Genomic DNA, 24,000 nt, shown 5'->3' on the forward strand with positions numbered 1-24,000 from the left:
CTGTTAGATACTCTTTTACAGAAAGTTTATGTTCCTGTTGTATGTTAAATAACACATTAAGTTTATAGTGATATAAATATTAAAACTACTAGTAATATTATGTATAGTTTCCAGATTTAATAATGAAAACAATAATACATTGTCTCATGGATTGAAAATGTTTGTTTTATAACTGCATGGAGTGAATAAATAGGACAAAGTCGGCTGCTGCTTACGTTCAGAAAACCAGTGGTAACATGGATATTTATTGGCAAAAGGGTAAGTATTAAACAGACACGAAGTGAAATCTTTTTCTCTGTCACTTTCTGGGGAATACAGCACTATCTGCTGCATTTAAAGATTAGTCTTAAATGGAATACTTCTCACTGTGGTTATATACGCTGCTTCCTCTGAGACAAGGCTAGGAAAACCAGATAAAAACAGACAAAAATAATCTACTGACATTAGTAAACACGTGAAAGGAAAATGAATTGTGGCGACTGCATACTTTAACAATGGCTGTGTCAAATTTTCTACTTCAACTCTCTTACTTAAAGTAAGTAAAAGAAAGACAAATATGTGGCATCACTTATATGCGGAATCAAAAAAAAGGGTACAGATGAACTTATTTACAAAACAGGTGTAAAATCACAGATGTAGAAAACAAACTATGGTTACAAGGGGATAAGGTGAGGGGAGGGATAGATTGGGAGACTGGGATTGACATATATACACTACTATAGATAAAATAGATAGCTAATAAAAACCTGTTGTGTAGCAAAGGGAAATTGGAATTGATATATACACTATTATAGATAAAATAGATAACTAATAAGAATCTGTTGTGTAGGAAAGGGAACTCTCCTCTGTAATGGCCTATATGGGGAAAGAGTCTTAAAGAAAAAAGAATGGATTCATGTATGTGCATATATATATGCATATATATATTTGATTTGATATATGATATATATATATGATTTGATTGATATATATATATATATTTTATTCACTCTGCTGTATACCTGAAACTAAAACTACATTGTAAATCAACTATACTTCAATAACAATTTTTAAAGAGAGCTGTTAAATAAAACAAACAAAATTATATTAAATGATTAAGACATTGCAGACCTGTAGTGTGCTTTTTTTTATGGTTCACTCTATTGTAATGGGATGCTTTCTTGGGACAAATATCAAAAAAAAAGAAAGTTCTTCAGAATTCTAATGTATCTTAAATTAAGGAATCTTTCCTTTTAATCTCTTGAGTCCTTTCCTGGCAAAATTACTGCTCAGTTTCAGAATGATACATGTCATTTCCAAACTATTCCTTCAATTATCTGGAATTAGCTTCTCATGTAAATATTTTTCTGAAGTAAAAAATATATGCTAAAGGTTAATTAGCATTGTGATTTTTTTGCAGTACAAGATCTAGCCCATGTGTAAAATCAAGAGCATTATAGAACTATATACCTTGTGTCTATCTAATGATTGTCAAACATCTAAAACTATTAAAGATTTTTTTTTTTTCATTTGCTAGAGGTGATGCATCAAGTAAAGGGAAAAAGTAGGTTTCTGTGCAGTTTGAAAAAAAATAATATTTATTTTTAGAAATAAAAGGCAAAAAGGATTTAAAGTTTTTCATACACTGTAGATGTCCTTACATGAAGAAGGTAAATAAATATACTCATTTATGATGCTGTGCAAGGCATCAAATAAAGACTCCAGCTTACCCATTACTGGGCATTCTTAATTCTACTTTAATCAATATGCTGAAACTGGGAACTGCTATTATGTAAAATCTTCCTTAACCACTCCAGCCAGTTTAGCCTCTTACTGAACTATTTCAATAGCTTACTCTTTTAAAGAGCTTATTAAAAATAATCTCGGGATTGGGAATACATGTAAATCCATGGCTGATTCATATCAATGTATGACAAAACCCACTGGAAAAAAATAATAATAATTTAAAAAAATATATTTAATATGCTAAGTTACCATATTGTAGGATTGCATGTCCTAAATTCCAACAAAAGTAAGAAATGAAACTTTTATGTATATATATAGCTAAAAAAAAATAAATAAAAAAAATAAAAATAATCTCATGATGTCAAAATATACAGTGACCATCTCTACATCTGTTCTCATCTCCTTCCCTCAGGCATTTCCCTTCCCCCCAGGTTTTTCCCTTGATTTAACCAATTTTCATCTTTCCTCGCTAGCATTTCTGCAACACTTTTTCTCACCACTCCATATGCTTAGGAAGCCTTCCAGATTACACTCATCAAACTACTGCAGCCTCCTCCACATAGCCTCAAAAAGCAAGCTTCTCAGCCAAACATTCCAGTCATGACCTTTCACAAATCTCTATTTTTTCTATCTATGTTAAATTGTCTATTTCTTTTTCTCCCTCGGGGCCATCACACCTTATATCAGAAATTTATTATTAATCGATCGCAAAAGGTTTCATAATTTATTTATTATAAAGCTTATGAATGAATGATTATCTTTAATCATAGCAACTCATTATGCCCTAATAACATAGTGAAGGTGATAACACTATTACCATATTAATAGAATGATCTCTGATTATTTTTAATGTCAGCTATAGTTGTTCCACTAAGGAGAAGATAAAATATGTGAAAACATATGTGTAAATCCTTATACAAAATGTGTTTTAGATTTAGATACACTTCTTTAAAACATACAAATCAATCTCAAATTATAAAGTAAGGAGAAGAAGCCAGAAATTCAAGGTCAAAAAAGTACTTTACATATTCGTGAACTGAATTTAGGTCACCTAAATCTTTTTGAAATTGTTCTCATTATGAATTTATGCCATGAACTAGGAATTAGCTCAATTGTATGCCATATTTTAAAAGTATTTGTCATATACTCATGTAGTCCTTCTTATTTCTTCACATGAAGATGGGCAATAAGCATAGAAGGTCTTTTTTTTCCCCCTGTGTGTAGTTCAACACACACAAGCCCTGGGGCAAGCCTTTTATATGTCTAACTTCAGTTTTCTCATTTAACAGAGACGGTAATGATTTCCCTGCTTACCCCACTTGTTTAAGATGTTTCAAGTATCAAATGAGATAACATAAAAACATCTTTATAAAAACTAAAAAATTAAACCAATAATAAGATATCACAGCTCACCTATTAGAATGGCCCAAATCTAACATAGAAGACTGGCAAGGTTGTGGAACAAGAGAGACTTTTATTCATCGCTGGTGGGACTACAAAAATGGTACAGCCACTTTGGAAGGCAGTTTGGCTGTTTCTTAAAAGGCTCAATATACTCTCACCATGAGATTCAGCTATTAGCATTTGCCCAAAGAATCTGGAAACACATGTCCTCACAAAAACCTCCTGAAGATTTTTATGGTAGCTTTACTAGCAATTGCCAAAACTTGGAAGCAAGATGTCCTTCAGTAGGAACTGAACTAAGATATCCTTCAGTAGGTGAATGGGTAAATAAATTGCTATATCCAGACATCAGAATATTATTCAGAACTAAAACCAAGTGAACTGTCATGCTATGAAGAGACATGGAGGAAACTTAAATGCATATTACCAAGTGAAAGTAGCCTGCCTGAAGAACCACATGCTAAATGATTCCAACTAGATGATGTTTGAGTAAAGGAAAACTATGGATACAGTAAGAAGGTCAGTGGTTGCCAGAGGCTGGAAGTTGGGCAGTTGGATGGGATGAACAGGTAGAGCACAGAGGATTTTTAGAGAGGTAGAAATACTTCATGTGATACTATCTATAATGATGGGCACATGTCTTATACTTTTGTCCAAACCCACAGAATGTACAACCCCAGGAATGAACCATAATGTAAACTACAGCCTTTGGGTGATTAAGATGTATCAATGCTTATTCATCAATTGCAGTAAATGTACCCCTTTGGTAGGGAACATTGATAATAGGTGAAGCTATGTACGTGTGGGGGTGGGGTATATGGGTAATCTCTGTATCTTCACCTCAGCGTGAGCTTAAAATTGCTCAATTTAAAAATAAATAAATAAAATTATTCACCTGCATAAGAAACAAGTGAGGAAAGATCTCAATGACCCAAATGACCACCATGGTATGATCACTCACCTAGAGTCAGACACCCTGGATTGCGAAGTCATGTGGGCCTTAGGAAGAATCACTATGGACAAAGCTAATGTGGGTGATAGAATTCCAGCTGAACTATTTCAAGTCCTAAAAGATGATGATGTTAAAGTGTTGCACTCAATATGCCAGTAAATTTGTTCTTCAGTTGTTGTTGTTGTTGTTATTGTTTTTAATTTACTTAATATATTGAAGGATACTTGCTTTGCAGAATTCTGTTGTTTTCTGTCAAACCTCGGCATGAATTTGGAAAACTCAGCAGTGGCCGCAGGACTGGAAAAGGTCAATTTTCATTCCAATCTCAAAGAAAGGCAGTGCCAAAGAATGTTCAAACTACCACACAATTGTACTCATCTCACAGGCTAGTAAAGTAATGGTCAAAATTCTCCAAACTAGGCTTCAACAGTATGTGAACTGAGAACATTCAGATGTTCAAGCTGGATTGAGAAAAGGCAGAGGAACCAGAGATCAAATTGCCAACATCAGAAGCTAAGATAAATGCAGTTTCATCTCAAAGCAATGGAGAAATTAAAATATTTCTTAAACTCAAGTTTGTTCTAAATGTCTATGAGTCTACGATATTTAGATAACAGCATAAGCTGCCTTCATAGTGAGGTGAACACTATTCACAAGGATTTTAGTACACTATGTCTTTTGCTGCAGAGTTGTGAGGACAATGCCATGTTCATAAATTCAGTGACATAGTCAATGGAATGTTCACAAATGAACTATGGTGAAGAGGTGAAAGAATGGCAAACAGTGTGAATATGAAAGGAAAGCTGGAATCTTTTCTGTTCTGAGTTGTTAGTTACTTAGAATCAGAAAATGTCAGCAAATAAAATGCAAAGGCATAAAGCCAAATGAATAAACTAATAAACTAAGTGGCCCATAGCCTGACCCCCAATATATGACTAAGTAAATATATCAAATGCAAACCTCACTGCCTAACTTATAGACCTAACTTATTGAAAGGAAAGGAACAAGGCAGGAAGGTTATCTCAAGAGCTTTTGATCTGACATTAGCAAAGTGAGGTTTAAAGTTTAAAGTATACTATAAATTCTCGAAGATGAGACAGATTCCGAGATATGTTAATTGAATATACAAGTTATACTCAAATAGTAGTGTGAATTTAAGCTCTCATAATACTAAAGAAAACAAAGATAATTTATTCTTATATATGTATGCTTATTAATTGATAGATGGGATTCTTTTTAGTGATATCAAGTTAATCAAGGTGTTTAAAGCTGCATTGTCAAATATTGTTGCTGCTAGCAATAGGTGTCTATTTAAATTTAATATACCTTAAACAAAATTAAAAAATGATTTCCTCACTCACCCTAGTCACACTTAACAGTGCTCAGAACCATATGTGTCTATTGTATAGGTTAGCTAAGATAGAAAACATTTTCTTTTTTGAACAGCACTGCTTTAGTGTAACATAGTTTTCCCAAATATTGAGGCACAAATTCATGTTTCACAATTGATAGGGCCATCCAAACTCAGAGATAAGCTCAATATATAGTATAATAATAGCAAATGCAATATAAAAACAAAGAATACACATACAAATAAAATGTAACAACTTCTTTATAATAAATGCTATCAAAACTAAATCTAAATGTTTTGATATCAAAGATTTAATTTGATCATTTTATTTTTTACCTGTTAGACTTTATTACAGACTTACACATTTACAGGCTAGTGGGAGGTCATGGGGTGGTTGGGTGCCCCTTACATCCTGGGACACTGGCATATATTGCCGTTTTTAAGACTCGTGCCATTTACTAGTCTCTGTTCATTATCTTTGTAACCCTGGTATCCAGCAGGCATTCAGTACATGGTTGTGAAGTGAGGGAGATTCTCATCCAGTTCTAACAGGAAATCAGTCAGCATCTGCTTTAACACTTATGCTGGCAAGAGATTTGCCACCTCATAAGAGAAAGCATTCCATTTTTAACAACTTAGTTTGAAAGAAGTGTCTTCATTACAAGAAAATCCAAATTTACCTGCTTATATAACTCCCATTAATCCTACATTTTATCAGATAAAGTTTGAAAGAAGTTTCTTTCTTTTTCCAAGTATTTCCTTTGAAATACTTGCAGCTGACTGCCACACTTAACCTACCAACTCTCCTCATAAGGTATTATTTCCAGATATTTCTTGGTTCTTTTCTAACTTTGCGTCTCTCACAGAGCAATGTCCAGAACAATGTATTAACCACCAAGTGTTCTGATCAGCGCAGACGACTGTGGGGATTTCGTCCACAGTTCTGTGCAGTGAACTTCTATTCAGGATGCCCAAGGTTCCATTAGTTTTTCTTGGCATTCTCATCACAAGATGACTCATAGTCCACTTACAATCAGCTAGGAGTTCCTGTCTTTAAGATGAGGTGTCAAATCATGACTCCTTCGTCCTTGGTTCTTCTAGACGATTTCTTGTGTTTAAGAGGAAGACCTTATTTCACGTTGTTAACTTAAGCATGCTGTTTCCATTAGTCAAGATTTTCTAAGCTTTGATTGTGTCAATCATCTAATACATTAGCTATCAATTCACATTTACGTTGAGTGCAAATATGATAAGCATAACCTGTATGTGTACATCAAAATCATTGACAAAAATCATATCAGGGTAAATGCCCATATCATAACACCAGAGACTTCTTTCTAATATGATATTCACATCTACCATTTTTGATCACTTATGATAGTTTAACAACCACACATATATAACTCATAATAGCTCTTTAATATACTATCTCTGTTTTATAGAGAAAAATAGAAAATGTGAATGATTTCCTCAAAAGGAAACTGTGCCAGAGCTGAAATTCCAACTGGGATCTTTTCACTCTAAGTCTGCCTTTTATCACAAGGCATTCATTCCCCTCAAGTATAGCTGGATTCCCTTAGACCATAATACCTGGAACATGATTACCTCTTCTTTTCCCTAAAATATATCTAATAAAGACTATTGAAGCCATGCTGACATCACCGGTTTATTTCTATAGCATTCCAGTAAGCTGCCAACCTACTTCTTCAAAATTAAAAATGAAATCTTTTTGGCATACTTGCTTTTGTATGTATTTCTAAGTGATTGCATTTCTTTTCCTAATATTTTGCAACATACTCAATTTTCCATTCCATACTTTTCTATGGAGTGTCAAATCCACCATTTAAGCTTTTTTGAGTTTTAGACCTCCCCTACAACCCAAATCAAATGATATATGAAGTCACTTTTCATTTCCAACATTGTACTGCTAGCTTATAAAGTAGTAATAAATCGAAGTCACTAGAATTTGGGGCCTATAACTATGTTCATAGAGTAATCCTGTCAGGTAAAAGAATACTTTATCTTCAGCTTCAGTAGTATAATTGAGAAATCTAAATATGACTCCTTGGACCATAATTTTCTATATAGTACCAGATTGTGAACATCAGTTAAATACCCTCTGTTTCAAACTTTTTTTTTAAATAACGAGCATTGATTAATTTACTTTCTAGCAGTTGTTGCCAAAAAATCTTAGAAATATTTGTGTTTTGACCTAAAGTGACTAACATGGTATTTTTAATCAAAATTCTATTTTCACAGATATACACAGCATCAATTCTGAAAAAAAAAATGTCTATTCTAAACATCAACTATTAGATTGTGCTTCTTATATAGTTCTGAAATGGGACATGTACATATTCTTGAGGCATAATTAGCTATACTTTCTTTTTTTAAGACTAAAAGTTAATTGAAAGTGTCTCTTGGAAAAAAATAGGCCTTAAGATAATCATACTGATAGCAACTATATTTTAGGTCTTGGTTATGTATCCAAAGTATGTGCATATATGTGCACTGTTAAGGTGTCTTTCTAGATCCAATTCTCCCTTTTTGCTTTTCTGCAATTATAATTACATACTCTTTAAAAGAAAAGGAAATAGAAAAGCAAACCTGCTTTAGATAGTCTTGCAAAGAAAAACTAGATTATCTCACACCTATAGAAGTTGTTCCAGGTCGATGATTCATGAAACTCTGATTAGAATTTCAGAACATCTAGATGCATAAAAACTAGAGGTGGTGTGATGATTATTACTCTCACATAATTTTCACTGCAGAAGAATCTAAAACATAATCTGTTGAAATGTGCAGTCTATCTGAAGTTTCTTGCATGCTGAGAATATCAAGCATGTGACGCATTTCTTTGATAGACCTAGGAAAAAAGTAGGGAGTTAAAACAGACTGAGCCACATTTTTCACACATGTCCAGCTTTCTTCTCCTGACTTCTCAGTCTGGGTCCCTTTTGATTCACTAGACTGATCCTAACATTTCCAGAGGATAATTAATAGGACTGTTTCAGACAGTGATGTTTCTGTTATTCTTCACCCCTCTTCTCCATTGTGCTTCAAGTCTTGGAGTGTGGCTGTTTATCAAAAAAATTTTTAAAAAAAGGAGGTGGCAGTCTATATTGAATTCTTATGTCTAAACAATAATAATCAGTGTCAGAATTACCGCCTCCTCCATCTGATTGTTTGACTGTCTTATCTATGCAGAGCACCACACAGTCCTGTCAGTCTTAGATATTGATCAAAGTGGGTCAAGTTGTCCAGATCTTTGACCATGCATGAGATCAGCTTTCTAATCATAGCCCTGTGGATTTGAAGTGCTTTTGGATGATTCTATGTGTTTTAGAATCTCCCTCCTTTTGAATGTGAAATTGTCATCTAACACTGCAGCATGATTCACTAGTCCTCAGCACAGAGAACTGTCAGGATTCTTTCAGAGATTACAATCATGTATATCACAAAGGATACACGATTGTGTTATTCATATGTGTAATCATCCATAGACTGACTAGAAATAACAGTGGTCTTATTATGCAAACAGCAGTCCATAATATGCAAATGAATATAAACAAAAGCAAACACAAACCTCCAGAATAATGTTTACTGATGTGTCCTTAAAAATCCCGTTTTTAAAGCTACATTTTTTCTGTCTTCTCATAAACGTTGAATAAGACAATAAATGAATGCACAGAAAAGTTTATGCTCTCTCTTTTGCATTTTTGAAAAGGGACCTCAATATAATCCTATTCAGATTATTTGATTTATATTCTCCCCAGGACATCACTGCCTCCTGGCATCATTATATGCTTGTGTAAGGTTTATATGGTGTCTCTTTTAATTGCTTAAACTAATCTATTCAAGGACTGAAATCTAATGCACACTGGAACAGGCAGCCCATAAATTCCATCCTTCAGATGTGTCCTTGAACATGTGTTTGTCCTGATGAAGAGCAGAAACAAAATAGGAATAACAAAATATGAGAAAAAGTGTTTTCCAATAATATATCCAAAATAACTTCAAAGGCCAGAAGATATTTTAGTTAAAAGGAATAAAAATAAACTGCTCCTTAGCCATTCATGTTTCGTAAAGAATCATTCTAACTACATTACATTTGAGACTTCAGGCTACTCTTAAACAATAGTGTGCTATACAAAAGATGATACTGGATCATTAAACATGATCTTAAGACAATTGATGTAATATAACTTTTATTTTAAGTATATTTGCATTATATTTGCAACTAAGTGCAAACATTCTTAACACCTAGGAAGAAAACTAAATTATGATGCATATTTATTTTCTAACCTTGTTTATGCTGATCCACATAATGATTATGGAGAGGTCCACCTGAGTATATTGCTAACACACACGGACACACACACACACACACACATCCCTTGCAACACAAGAAGTCAAAATACTTGCATAAGGTTAGGGGCTTCCCAGGTGGCACTAGTGGTAAAGAACCACCCTGCCAGTGCAGGAGAATTAAGAGATGTCGGTTTGATTTCTGGGTTGGAAAGATCCCCTGGAGGAGGGCTCAGCAAACAAGACCAGTATTCTTGCCTGGAGAAACACCATGGATGAAGGAGCCTGGTGGGCTATGGTCCCTAGGGTTACAAAGAGTTGGATAGCAATTTAGCACACATGCACACACGGACTGAAGAGACTTACACACACACACACACACACAGTTAATTCTTAGAATTGCTAAAATGTGTTCAAAATCTCGATTCTCCTCCATCTTAAACAGACCGGTCATGTTTTCCTGCTAAATACATAAGAATCATCACAGACCCAAAGACTGGTAGGAGAATGACAGACAATTGCTATAAAACCCAGAAAAAAATAACAAATTTTTCCAAAATACTGTCCACATACAATGCCTATTCTTTTTGTGGGTCTTTGTTTACCTTTTACTATAATCTTGTGTTAGATCCTGAAGGCAAACATGGAAATGGCTTATGTCGCACAAATTAAATTTTTGCAGCCTTTCCTCTGCTTAAGAAATTACTGCTGCTACTCTGCATCAGGCATATGTGCAATACTTACTTTTCCTCAATATTCTACAGCGTAGTTTGCAACGAGTCCTAAAATCACTTTGTGGCCTAGTTGTTGAGAAACACAGCTATTTCCAAAAATATCCTTCTGAAATCCTGGTTCACTGTCTCATTTATTTTTCACAAGAATGTTTTGACATCATTCTGATCTCCATTACATTGATATAAAAATTCAAAATCTGGTTTTAGCAAACAAAATGCCTCAAGATCAGCATGAGTCACTGGTAGTTATAAAAGACACTTAAGCTTTATGACTCATTCTTGTCCTTACCATCCTTTCTTTAAAACAGTAAAATTAGACAAGAAAATAAAGCTCATTAGAAGATTGGTCACTATCTTTTCTTTGTCCACACTTTATATAAAAATGTTCACCCAGCATCTGGTGAAAAAACAAGTGGCCTTGGAGAACTTCCCTATTGTTCATGTAGTATGTCCATCTCCTTACCAACTAATATGCTCTCTAACACTACTGGCTGTAACTATCCGCTTAAACCGCTCTTTTCTTCCCTCGAATTCAGGTTCTTGTTCAGTGAATTGTGGTAACATCAGGGGAATCAGCCTTTTGGGTAGCTCCATGTTTTGTTCTTTCTTGTGGCTTCCCCATGGCATAATAATCCTCACATCCATCTCTATTTCTAATTACCTTCACTCATGTACTAAAAACTATAGTATCTTTTTAAATTCTCCACAGGTCTTTTACAAATTCAAAGGTTTATCTTTAACTTTTTACCCCTTCTTATGAAGAAAGCTGAGGGCTGAAAAATTGATGCTTTTTGAACTGCGGTGTTGGCGAAGACTCTTGAGAGTCCCTTGGACTGCAAGGAGATCCAACCAGTCCATCCTTAAGGAGATCAGTCCTGGGTGTTCATTGGAAGGACTGATGCTGAAGCTGAAACTCCAGTACTTTGGCCACCTCATGTGAAGAGTTGACTCATTGGAAAAGACCCTGATGCTGGGAGGGATTGGGGGCAGGAGGAGAAGGGGATGACAGAGGACGAGATGGCTGGATGGCATCACCGACTCGATGGCCATGGGTTTGAGTAAATTGTGGGAGTTGGTGATGGACAGGGAGGCCTGGTGTGCTGCAATTCATGGGGTTGCAAAGAATCAGACACGACTGAGCGACTGAACTGAACTGAACTTGATGATGTAAGCTTGTTACAAGCAAGAACAAAAGCAAGCTTCCGAGTAGCAAGACACCGCATCATGACTATTTTATTTAAAAAATTGCTCATGAGATTGGCATATGTTCCACAGTCAGCTACAAAAAAGAGAAACTACTTGAGAGGCATAAGGTGGAGCAGTGGAAGAAGTGGTCAGACATATTGGAGGTCCTCACAGGGAAATGAAGAGGTGACAGGATGGTTATCTAGAGCAGTGGTTTCAAACTATGTTGATCATATATCTCACAGTTTAAAAAATAACAGACAATGCAATATCTGATTTTAAATATATTTTACCTATTCATTTTTTGATCATCAGTTAATTTAGAAAATATAGTGTATTTGATATAAAGCTTATTCTAGGAATAGACATGTCATTTCCTTGATATTTGCTGCATCTACTTTTATGTTCAATTGGCAAGTTTGTACTTGGTCCATTTGAAAGTGGACACATGAGGATTGCTGATCATGTGTATGTGCACACTAAGTCACTTCAGTCATGTCCGACTCTTTGGGACTCTACTGACTGTAGTCCACCAAGGATACAGGGATCTAGTCCATGGGATTCTCCAGGCAAGAATACCGGAGTGGGTTGCCACGCCTTTCTCCAGGGGATCGTCCCTGACCCAGGGATGGAACCCTTGTCTTCTGCACTGACAGGCAGGTTCTTTACCACTAGCACCACCTAGGAAGCCTGAGGATTACTTTAACTGTAAGAGAATAATATAACTATTATTCTATGGAACAGAAGTGTGGAAACTAGTGCACGATACATTACAGTGAATTCAAATGTGTGATTAAAGAAACTACTGTTGATTTTTCCACGTTATGGTTCTCCTACTTTTCCTCAGGTTGCCTCAAAAAGGTGACCTTGGTGATGTGGGTGACCTTAGTGATGTGGAGTCTCAATCCATACATTAAATTTTAGAAGATTAAACTTTATTTTCTTCGAGAAAAAATAAACTTTGATTCTAATACTTTTCCCACACTATAATTCGTCATTTCAACTACTCTTGGGTGACTGTGCTTCCCACTTTGGAGACCACTGATATACAGGCACAGCTATGAGGGATGATAAAGAAAACCTTATTTCTAGTTTCCCTAAGCCAGCCCCACTCTCTTCCTCCGTGTCTACTCACAACTCCTTTCATAAGGCCATCCTGACGCCTGCCTTTTTCAACTTCCTGCTCTAACCTCCAGGCTTGAGATGAGGGAGGCTTGACTCATCTGTACAGATATTAAGTTAGAGAAGAAACAGGGAAATTATCATCCAGAATGAAGGGAAAAACAGTCTTGGCATCCCATTTGAACTCCTGAAAGCATTTTTCCACATAACAGTAATACATTTGTAACATTCTGTAAGCCTTTTTCTTTAGATAATTTATGCACAAATTGTTTGTGGGCCAGCCTATTCACCTAACCTCTTAAAATACATTGTTTCAGTAGTAAAATAGCTTTCTAATTTTAAATAATTGACCTTAACAACACATTTTGGAAACAAAACCCATTCATAAATGACAAATTGCACATGTAGAGATTTTTCAGCTCTTATGCCATCTAGAGTCTGAAGGACTTCTAAAGTGAAATTTTACATTGTGAGGTTTAATTATGAGTGACTGAACACACAGCGCAGGGTGAACTATTCACCTTATCTGCAACAGTGTTGTGACATAACCTGGTTTAAATAAGACAGTTTTAACCACATAGTAGTTAAATGACTTTTTATATGACACTAATAAAAGCCTGTCTGATGTTAGATACGCTTAGGCTTTTACTCTTTTGTTTATTTTGAGAATATTAATCATTGTACTAAACTAATAAAAGAAAATTGTGGGTTTAAAATTTCCATTATAAAGTCGGTATCTTTTTCCATGAACCAGCATGATCAATCTCACTCTATCCTCATGGAGTTTATAACGAGCAAAAGAGGCATGAGATAAGTGAGGCTACAGAAAGTAGGGTATGAATTACCTCAAATTACTGAACCATAGCCATCAGAATTATTTCTGACACCATGAAGCTTTCTTGGTTGAAGAGATATAAATAAAATATAAATTTGGGGGAGAGAGAGAAACAGGCAATCCATTCTAATGTCAAATTATCTCAATATAATTTTTTAGGGTAAGAATTAATAATAGCTGCTGGCGCTGACTCAATATTCATTGTTAGACATAGTGTGTGCTAACACACTACAGTAACATCTGACTCTTTGTGACCCGATGGACTGTAACCCACTAGGCTTCCCCGTCCATGGGATTATCCAGGCAAGAATACTGGAGCGGTCTGCTATTTTCCCCTCCAAGGGATCATCCCTGACCCAGGGGTCAAATCCATGTCTCCTGCACTGGCGGGAGGGTTGTTCACCACTAGTGCTACCTGTATGGAGTTAGCAAAAATTATCTTATTCTGTGGATAGGAAAACAAAAGCTCAGATAAATTAAGTAGCTTGCCCAGGGACATGTAACAAGCTGAGCATGTTTCAACTATGTTAATATGGGAAAACTATTGTTTAGGAAACTGAAAGCTATTTCTGAGAAGTGGGAACAATTTTAGTCAATGCTGAATGTTTTACTTAGAGCAATGATAAAGGTGGAAAGGAGGTAGGTGAAAGAAGGGACAAAGAAATTAAAGAATCACTCAACAGGCACTTCTACACTTATTAATGTTCTCATTCAGCAAACCTTTATCAAATTCACACTATGTGCCAGGAACTGAAACAAAAATGATGTACTTGACCTTGTGGGGATCCTCGTAGAGGAAAGGAAATAGAAATAATTACAATAAGCCATGGTAAGAGGAAATGTATTTATATACCAAGTACTATGATATCATCTCCCTCCAAAAGCAACTTTACAGTGTATAAAAAGTAGTATATTTCTAAGTGAAATTGTGTGGAAGGGCAACTCAGTCATCAGTGAGATATAGTTAATCACATGACTTAGTCTCTAAGAGGTGAGTTTTTGCTACTTTTTTTAAAAAAGAATGAGCATTTGAGATTGTAAGAGAAAAAGGAAGTGTTGAGGGGAAAAAAAAAAAAAACATTTCTTTTAAAAGATAGGGCATTCACAAAGTGAGACAGGAGATATTCTACTTGCTTTTGGGGGAAATATGCAAAGTGACTATTACCCACTGTCTATGTCAATCAATCTATTGGATATTTTTCAATCTTTTATACAAGAAAATTGTATTTCAGTTATAAGCAATTGTTTTTCTCCTTTTTTTAAACATTGGAAGAAATTTTAAACATTGGAAGAAAGCATGTTGACTATTCATTTTAAAGCATTAGCAGAAAGAAATGTGTAGATGATATAGTACTCATTTATAGAATGGTCAATCTAAAGAACAATCAAACTAGAGATGCTTTTAAAGTTCCACTCTGTGGCTCTTCTATGTGTCTAATTTGAGAAAGCCTTTATAGACCCTTTGGCTAAAACATTTCCCTCTATGAAATCTCTCAGTGCCAGAAATATTACCAGCAAAATAATTCCTTGAGTTTCAAATGATTTCTGATTTCATAAATAAACTGTAGATTCCCCCAGTCAAGAAACACACCTTATTCCCATGTATACAGTATTTTACTGGAGATGGCAATTAAATAAACCCAACAAACCTCAAGACCAATGTGGACAATAGGAATCAATATTTTAGGCAAGGTTAAGTTTGGGGACAAATTCCAACCTTAAGGGGTAGCCCAAAGCAATACAAACTGTCATTTTTCATTTGTATGACCTTTAGCCATTCCAAGAGATGACATTTTTATCTGTAGCCAAATAAGAGAAGCAGAACAAATATGATGCTCTGAAAAGAGTTTATTTTACCTTTGTTTCTACCTGTAGATCTAACTCACTGTCATGTTTTTTTTTTTTTTCCCTTGAAATTCTTGAAGATAAAGAAAAAAATCTAAAATAAGACTTCTCATTTGGAAATTTGAAATTCAGTTTTCATTTTTTCTTTCCATTTAAATACTCCCCAAATTCTGAAAAGCAGACATTGGCCCCCAAACTCCACTGACCCAAACAGGTAATTTGCCATGTTTAAATTATTTGGGGGGAGTATCATTTTCCTTTATTCATTGGAAACTATGATAGACTAGGAGTGTGTCATTTTATTTCTGATTCTATTAATAAGTTTCTGAGATCATTATACTTCCCCTTAGGCAACAATTAATATTTCATTCTTAAATAGTATACCTCTCTGTATATCTTCATAGTATATATTAGCTGTATGCTTGACAAACTGGAGGATCTTGTCTAATTTTCATAGGAGGAAGGAAAATCTGGCTTGCTTGGTGTTGAGAGGACAGTGACGACAGCCTAGATGCCAATTTCACAAGCCCTGCAGCCTGAGTCATAGGCTCTACTTTGAACGTCAGCATATGGCTGGAGAATCATACCAGCAGGAAAGCGTGGCGGTGCCCAGATCACAGCTGCAGGCACACAAATAAAGTTTTAATGCTGGTATCCATATCCCTCTTTCTCATCAACAACAAAAAGGATGACTACTTAAGATTCTGTTGTCTTAAAGGCTTTATTAAGTTATTGCTCAAGGTAGAAAAGGGATATTATTGTCTACATATGTTTGCCAGGATCATGCAGCTTCTCTATTCTGGCTTTCCTAGCAGGTGTCTCTTTAAGCACTTATTCTAAATGGAACACAACTGGGAGACATCAGAAAGGGCGCTGTTGACAACTGTCATAGCAGGTTCCAGCCTGACCGGTAGGCGAGCAGAAGGTCTCTCTCTAGAGTACTTCAGATCATCCTAATAGCAGCATCATTTCCACCAGGAAACCAGCTCCTACCAGAAAGGAGTGCTGGGAAATAGTGCTTCTGGTGAAATCTGAATTCCTTATTGGAAATGGGCCATGCCACCAGATTTCCTACAGAAAACATCTATGGTGAAATTTTAAAAATCCTGATTTTAAAGGCAAAATTGCAGTTTTTGAAGAAAGCACCTAATCCAGATAGATGTCAATAATGTTAAGTGAAAATATGCTAAATTAATCTTTGTTCATTCCTGTTGAACCGTTAATGTAATCTAAATCTTTTCATAACATAAATAGAATGAAAACCTCAAGCTGTCCAACTTTTTTATTAAACTAACATATTAAAGACTAACCTATCAAATATAAGGAAGATGATTTAGGTGTATACATTCAAATATTTGACATTTTAAGTTTTTGTCTTTTATTATTATTTTCATTAGTTTTGATTTCTGCTGTTGCTGTTATCAACCACAGAGAAAGGGAACTTATTTTCAGGTTCTGAAATATGAGTCAATTTAAATAATTTTCAGGTAAAGCTGGTAAGATATTTTGGTAAGGTTTCTCTGCAAATCAACAATGAGGGAAAAAAATATGGATTTTCTTCCTACTCGGGATTATCCATCTGCAAAATAAAAGCTACTGTAATTTCTGAATGATTATAAGAAAATAGATACCATTACCTACCATATTATATTACAAATTTCTGAAAGGCGTCTATTATTTATAAAGCAAATTTTATCATGAAATATTAGCATATGTTCCATTTAATTTTCCACATATGTATAAAAGTGAATCATAGATAAGACACCCATACATATATAACTGTTTTCTTAATTTAAGCTATTATTTTCGATGAGGATATATATGTAAGGCTATTTAAGCTCTAAGGGTCAAAACACCATATATATTTGTATTTATAAAAGTTACATAAAATTATATTTTACTTTTATAGTAAAATTACATTTTACTCAACATCCATATTTGGTTAGCAAAGAATGACCTTTGTTTGGTTGGTTTTGGCTATTTGCTACATGTTGTAAATGTTGAATTGATACTAAATGTCCAATCAGAGCAAAGAGATTGAAATCTACTAAAAACATAAAACTGCAAACCTTGGCAATTTTACTGTCTGTAAAATTTCAGTTCATTCATTCGCTCAGTCAGTGTCCAACTCTTTGCTACCCCATGGACTGCAGCATGCCAGGCTTCCCTGTCCAACACCAACTCCCGGAGCTTACTCAAACTCATGTTCAGTGATGCCATCCAATCATCTCATGCTCTGTCGTCCACTTCTTGCTTCTTCAATCTTTCCCACAATCAGGGTCTTTTCAAATGAGTCAGCTCTTCACATCAGGTAGCCAAAGTATTGGAGTTTCAGCTTCAACATCTGTCCTTCCAATGAACACGCAGGACTGATCTCCTTTAGGATGGACTGATTGGATCTCCTTGCAGTCCAAGGGACTCTCAAGAGTCTTCTCCCAACACCACAGGTCAAAAACATCAATTCGTCAGTGCTCAGCTTTCTTTATAGTCCAACTCTCACATCCATACATGACCACTGAAAAACCATAGCTTTGAGTAGACGGACCTTTGTTTGCAAAGTAATGTCCCTAATTTTTAATACGCTGTCTAGGTTGGTCACAGCTTTTCTTCCAAGGAGCAAGTGCCTTTTAATTTCACGGCTGCAGTCACTATCTGGGGTGATTTTGGAGCCCCCAAAATTAAAGTCTCTCACTGTTTCCATTTTTCCCCATATCTTTGCCACAAAGTGATGACACCAGAATCCATTATCTCAGTTTTAAGCCAACTTTTTCACTCTTCTCTTTCACTTTCATCAAGAGGCTCTTTAGTTTTTCTTTGCTTTCTGGTATAAGTGTGCTGTCATCTACACATCTGAGGTTATTGATATTTATCCCAACAATCTTGATTCCAGCTTGTTCTTCATCCAGTTCAGCATTTCTCATGAGGTACTCTGCATAAAAGTTAAATATGCAGGGTGACAATATACAGCCTTGACATAGTCCTTGCCCAATTTGGAAGCAATTTGTTGTTCCATGTCCATTTCTAACTGTTGCTTCTTCACCTGCATACAGATTTCTCAGGAGGCAGGTCAGGTGGTCTGGTATTCCAATCATTTTAAGAATTTTCCACAGTTTGTGGTGATACACACTGTCAAAGGCTTTGGCATAGTCAATAAAACTGAAGTAGACCTTTTTCTGGAACTCTCTCACTTTTTCAATGATTCAACAGATGTTGGTAATTTGATCTCTCCTTCCTCTGACATCTAAATCCAGCTTGAACATCTGGAAGTTCATAGTTCACATACTGTTGAAGCCTGGCTTGGAGAATTTTGAGCATTACTTTACTAGTGTGTGAGAAGAGTGCAATTGTGCAGTAGTTTGAGCATTCTTTGGCATTGTTTATCTTTGGGATTGGAATGAAAACTGACCTTTTCCAGTCCTGTGGCCCTTCTGAGTTTTCCAAATTTGCTGGCATATTGAGTGCAGCACTTTCACAGCATCATCTTCCAGGATTTGAAATAGCTCAACTGGAATTCCATCACCTCCACTAGCTTTGTTCATATTGATACTTCTTAAGGCCCACTTGACTTCACATTCCAGGATGTCTGGCTCTAGGTTGGTGATCACACCATAATGATTATCTGGGTCATGAAGATCTTTTCTGTATAGCTCTTCTGTGTATTCTTGCCATCTCTTCTTAATATCTTCTGCTTCTGTTAGGTTCATACCATTTCTGTCTTTATTGAGCCCATCTTTTCATGAAATGTTCCCTTGGTATCTTAACTTTGTTGAAGAAATATATAGTCTTTCCCATTCTATTGTTTTCCTCTATTGCTTTGCACTGATCACTGAGGAAGGCTTTCTTATCTATCCTTGCTATTTTTTGGAACTCTGAATTCAAATGGGTATATCTTTCCTTTTCTCCTTTGCCTTTTGCCTCTATTTTTTTTTACAGCTATTTTTAAGGCCTCCTCAGACAACCATTTTGCTTTCCTGTATCTCTTTTTCTTGGGGATGGTCTTGATCCCTGCCTCCTGTACAATGTCACAAACCTCCATCCATAGTTCTTCAGGCACTCTGTACATAAGATCTTATCCCTTGAATCAATTTCTCACTTCCACTGTATAATTGTAAGGGATATGATTTAGGTCATACCTGAATGGTCTAGTGGTTTTCCCTAATTTCTTCAATTTAAGTCTGAATTTGGCAATAAGGAGTTCATGATCTGAGCCACAGTCAGCTCCTCGTCTTTTTTTTTTTTTTTTTTTTGCTGACTGTATAGAGCTTCTCCATCTTTGGCTGCAAAGAATACAATCAATTTGATTTTGCTATTGACCATCTAGTGATGTCCATGTGTAGAGTCTTCTCTTGTGTTGTTGGAGGAGTGTGTTTGCTATGACCAGTGCATGCTCTTGGCAAAACTCTGTTAGCCTTTGCCTTGCTTCATTCTGTACTCCAAGGCCAAATTTGCCTGTTATTCCGGGTGTTTCTTGACTTCCTACTTTTGCATCCCAGTCCCCTGTAATGAAAAGGACATCTTTTTTGGGTGTTAGTTCTAGAAGGTCATGTAGGTCTTCATAGAACTGATTGACTTCAGCTTCTTCAGCATTACTGGTCAGGGCACAGACTTGGATTACTGTGATATTGAATGGTTTGCCTTGGAAATGAACAGAGATTATTCTGTCATTTTCAAGTACTGCATTTTGAACACTTTTGTTGCCTATGATGACTAGTCCATTTCTTCTAAGGGATTCTTGCCCACATTAGTAGATATAATGGTCATCTGAGTTAAATTCACCCATCCAGTCCATTTTAGTTCACTGACTCCTAAAATGTAAATGTTCACTCTTGCCATTTCCTGTTTGACCACGTCCAATTTGCCTTGATTCATGGACCTAACATTCCAGGTTTCTATGCAATATTGTTCTTTACAGCATCGGACTTGACTTCCATCACCAGTCACATCCACAGCTGGGCGTTGTTTTTGATTTGCCTCCATCTCTTCATTTTTTTCTGAAGTTATTTTTCCGCCGATCTCAAGTAGCATATTGGGTACCTACCGACCTGGGGAGTTCATCTTTCAGTGTCTTATCTTTTGCCTTTTCATACTGTTCATGGGATTCTCAAGGCAAGAATACTGAAGTGGTTTGTCAATCCCTTCACCAGTGGACCAGGTTTTGTCAGAACTCTCCACCATGACCCGTTCGTCTTGTGTGGCCATATAAGGCATGGCTCATAGTTTCATTGAGTTAGACAAAGCTGTGGTCCATGTCATCAGATTGGTTAGTTTGCTGTGGTTGTGGTTTTCATTCTGTCTGCCCTCTGATGGAGAAAGATAAGAGGCTTACGGAAGCTTCCTGATGGGAGAGACTGACTGAGGGGGAAACTGGGTCTTGTTCTGATGGGTGGGGCCATGCTCAGTAAGTCTTTAATCCAATTTTTCTGTTGATGGGTGGGGCAGTGTTCTCTCCCTGTTATTTGACCTGAGGCCAAACTATGGTGGAGGTAATGGGGATAATGGCAGCCTCCTTCAAAAAAATCCCATGCATTCACTGCTGCATTCAGTGCCCCCAAACCTGCAGTAGGCCCCCGCCAACCCACGCCTCTGCTGGAGACTTCTGGACACTCATGAGCAAGCCTGGGTCAGTCTTGTGGTGTTTCACTGCTCCTTTCAATCTATAGACTTATAATCTATGTAAAAATGGACCTTAGGTAAATTTTCTTAGCATTATGTCCTTTTCTGACTTATGTAAAGTAATTCCTCTGTGTGGATTCCAGTGAAAAAGTAAGACTTCACATCCCAATTAAATCATTGAGAAAATAAAAACTATTTGGCAGAAACTTTCTTGTATTGTATCCAAGAAATCTCTATGTTTACATGGGTTTTAAGTCTCTTTTCCATCATTTAACTCATTAATAATGGTGGACATATCTTCTTTACTATCAAAAACTGATATAATGATCTTTTTGGAACCAAGTCCCACCTCCAAGCCTTCTTAAACACTTCTTTCCTCTGAATCTTAAGCATCCTTCTCTTAATCATTATTCTAACATCATACAGACATTCCACAATGACTCTCATTTTAAAACAGACACAACCAATTGTTTTTCACTCCACATTTCCGTCAAATTATTTTCTGCTTTTTTTCTCTTAATCATGTTCAAAGGTCTTGCAAGAATCACTTGTTTTTCTAACTAGATTCCCACCCTTATAATGACAAAAACTACATATCTGAGACTACCAATAATCTTCATGTCTCTCAAATCAGATGGGTAATTTTCAGGGCTCCTTTCACACAACTAACCATAATATACTTGAATTTCTACCATCACCTTCCCTTCCCGCTCCCCTCACTTTCTCTCTCTCTCTCTCTTTTCTTTTTTTTTTTTTTAACCACCTCCTAGTTATTTTTTCCTACCCCTCGACCTGGCTCAGGTTCAATCTCTGGGTCTGGCAGATGCCCTGGAGAAGGAAATGGCAACCCACTCAAGTACTCTTGCCTGGAAAATTTCATGGACAGAGGAGCCTGGTAGGCTACAGTCCATGGAGTCACAAAGAGTCAGACACAACTGAGCGACTTCTCTTTCTTTCCTTTCTTTCAACCTGTCTCTCTTTGATTTTCTTTCCTATCTCATTTTGTTTGTTTGTCTGTTTGTTTTTTCTATTAACTGCTGACTGTCTACTGAAGACTTAACAGCTCAGCTTGGAGTACTTCTTTCATTTTTCCCAAAAGGTGATATCTTCTATTCATGTCTCTTTAGCACCACTTACTTGACAGGATATCCACATTAATATAAACCCTAGATATCATACTGCATCACAACACTATATATATTATACTGTGTATATATATATATATATATATATATATACACACACACATATAGATTTAACACTATATATTTATCAGTTCAGTTCACTCACTCAGTCATGTCCAACTCTTTGAGACCCCACGGACTGCAGCACGCCAGGCCTCCCTGTCCATCACCAACTCCCGGAGTTTACTCAAACTCATGCCCATTGAGTCAGTGATGCCGTACAACTATCTCATCCTCTATCATCCCCTTCTCCGGCCACCTCCTATCTTTCCCAGCATCAGGGTCTTTTCAAATGAGTCAGTTCTTCTCATCAGGTAGCCAAAGTACTGGAGTTTCAGCTTCAACATCAGTCCTTCCAATGAATATTCAGGACTGATTTCCTTTAGGACAGACTGGTTGGATGTCCTTGCTGTCTAAGGGATGCTCAAGAGTCTTCTCCAACATCACAGTTAAAAAGGATCAATTCTTCAGTGCTCAGTTTCTTTATAGTCCAACTCTCACATCCACACATGACCCCTGGGAAAAACCATAGTCTTTACCAGGCAGACCTTTGTTGCCAAAGTAATGTCTCTGCTTTTTAATATGCTGTCTAGTTGGTCATAACTTTTCTTCCAAGGAGTAAGCGTCTTTTAATTTCATGGCTGCAATCACCATCTGCAGTGATTTTGGAGCCCCCAGAAATAAAGTCTGACACTGTTTCCCCATCTATTTGCCCTGAAGTGATGGGACCAGATGCCATGATCTTTGTTTTCTGAATGTTGAGCTTTAAGCCAACTTTTTCACTCTCCTCTTTCTCTTTCATCAAAAGGCTCTAGTTCTTCTTCACTTTCTGCCATAAGGGTGGTGTCATCTACGTATCTGAGGTTATTGATATTTCTCCTGGCAATCTTGATTCCAGCTTGTGCTTCATCCAGCCCAGCGTTTCTCATGATGTACTCTGCATATAAATTAAATAAGCAGGGTGGCAATATACAGCCTTGACATACTCCTTTTCCTATTTGGAACCAGTCTGTTTTTCCATGTCCAGTTCTAACTGTTGCTTCCTGACCTGCATACAGGTTTCTCCAGAGGCAGATCAGGTGGTCTGGTATTCCCATCTCTTTCAGAATTTTCCACAGTTTATTGTGATCCACACAGTCAAAGGCTTTGGCTTTGTGTGTATGTGTATTCTGGAAGAGGGCATGGCAACCCACTCCAGTATTCCTGCCTGGAGAATTCCCATGGACAGAGAAGCCTGAGGGCAACAGTCCTTAGGGTCAAAAAGAGTCAGACACGACTGAAGTGACTTAACACAGACACACATATATGTGTGTGGGGGGGGGGGGGGGGGGCGGGGAGTCCCTAGTTGCTCAAACAGTAAAGAATCTGCCTTCAATGCAGGAGTCCCAAGCTCAATCCCAGGGTTGGGTAGATTCCCTGGAAAAGGGCATGGCAACCCAGTCCATTATTCTTGCTTGAAGAATTATGGACTGATGAGCCTGTCCATGGGATCACAAATAGTTGGATATGACTGAATGACTAACACTTTCACTTTCACATATATATATATACACCTACACACATGCATCTTTACATTTATCATCTGCTTATCTTAACTTCCTTTCCTTCTAACACTGTATTTTTAATCTCATTTTTCCATCTCAAGAAATTACAATGCTATTGATTCAGTTGCCTATGCTGCCAAACTGGGAGGCATTCTTACATTATCATCTCTCTCACCAGCCTCATCTAATTGATCAAGA

The 24,000-nt window shown here is 36.5% G+C and overlaps 1 protein-coding gene across 6 annotated transcripts in view; it reads right to left on the minus strand.

Annotated features, from left to right (window-relative positions):
• Positions 1 to 24,000, minus strand: part of PCDH9 (protocadherin 9) — a 1,103,318-nt gene that overhangs the window by 769,476 nt on the left and 309,842 nt on the right. The gene's annotated exons all lie outside the window — the stretch shown is intronic.

Source organism: Cervus elaphus, chromosome 30 (assembly GCF_910594005.1).
Source record: "Cervus elaphus chromosome 30, mCerEla1.1, whole genome shotgun sequence".
Taxonomy (NCBI): domain Eukaryota; kingdom Metazoa; phylum Chordata; class Mammalia; order Artiodactyla; family Cervidae; genus Cervus; species Cervus elaphus.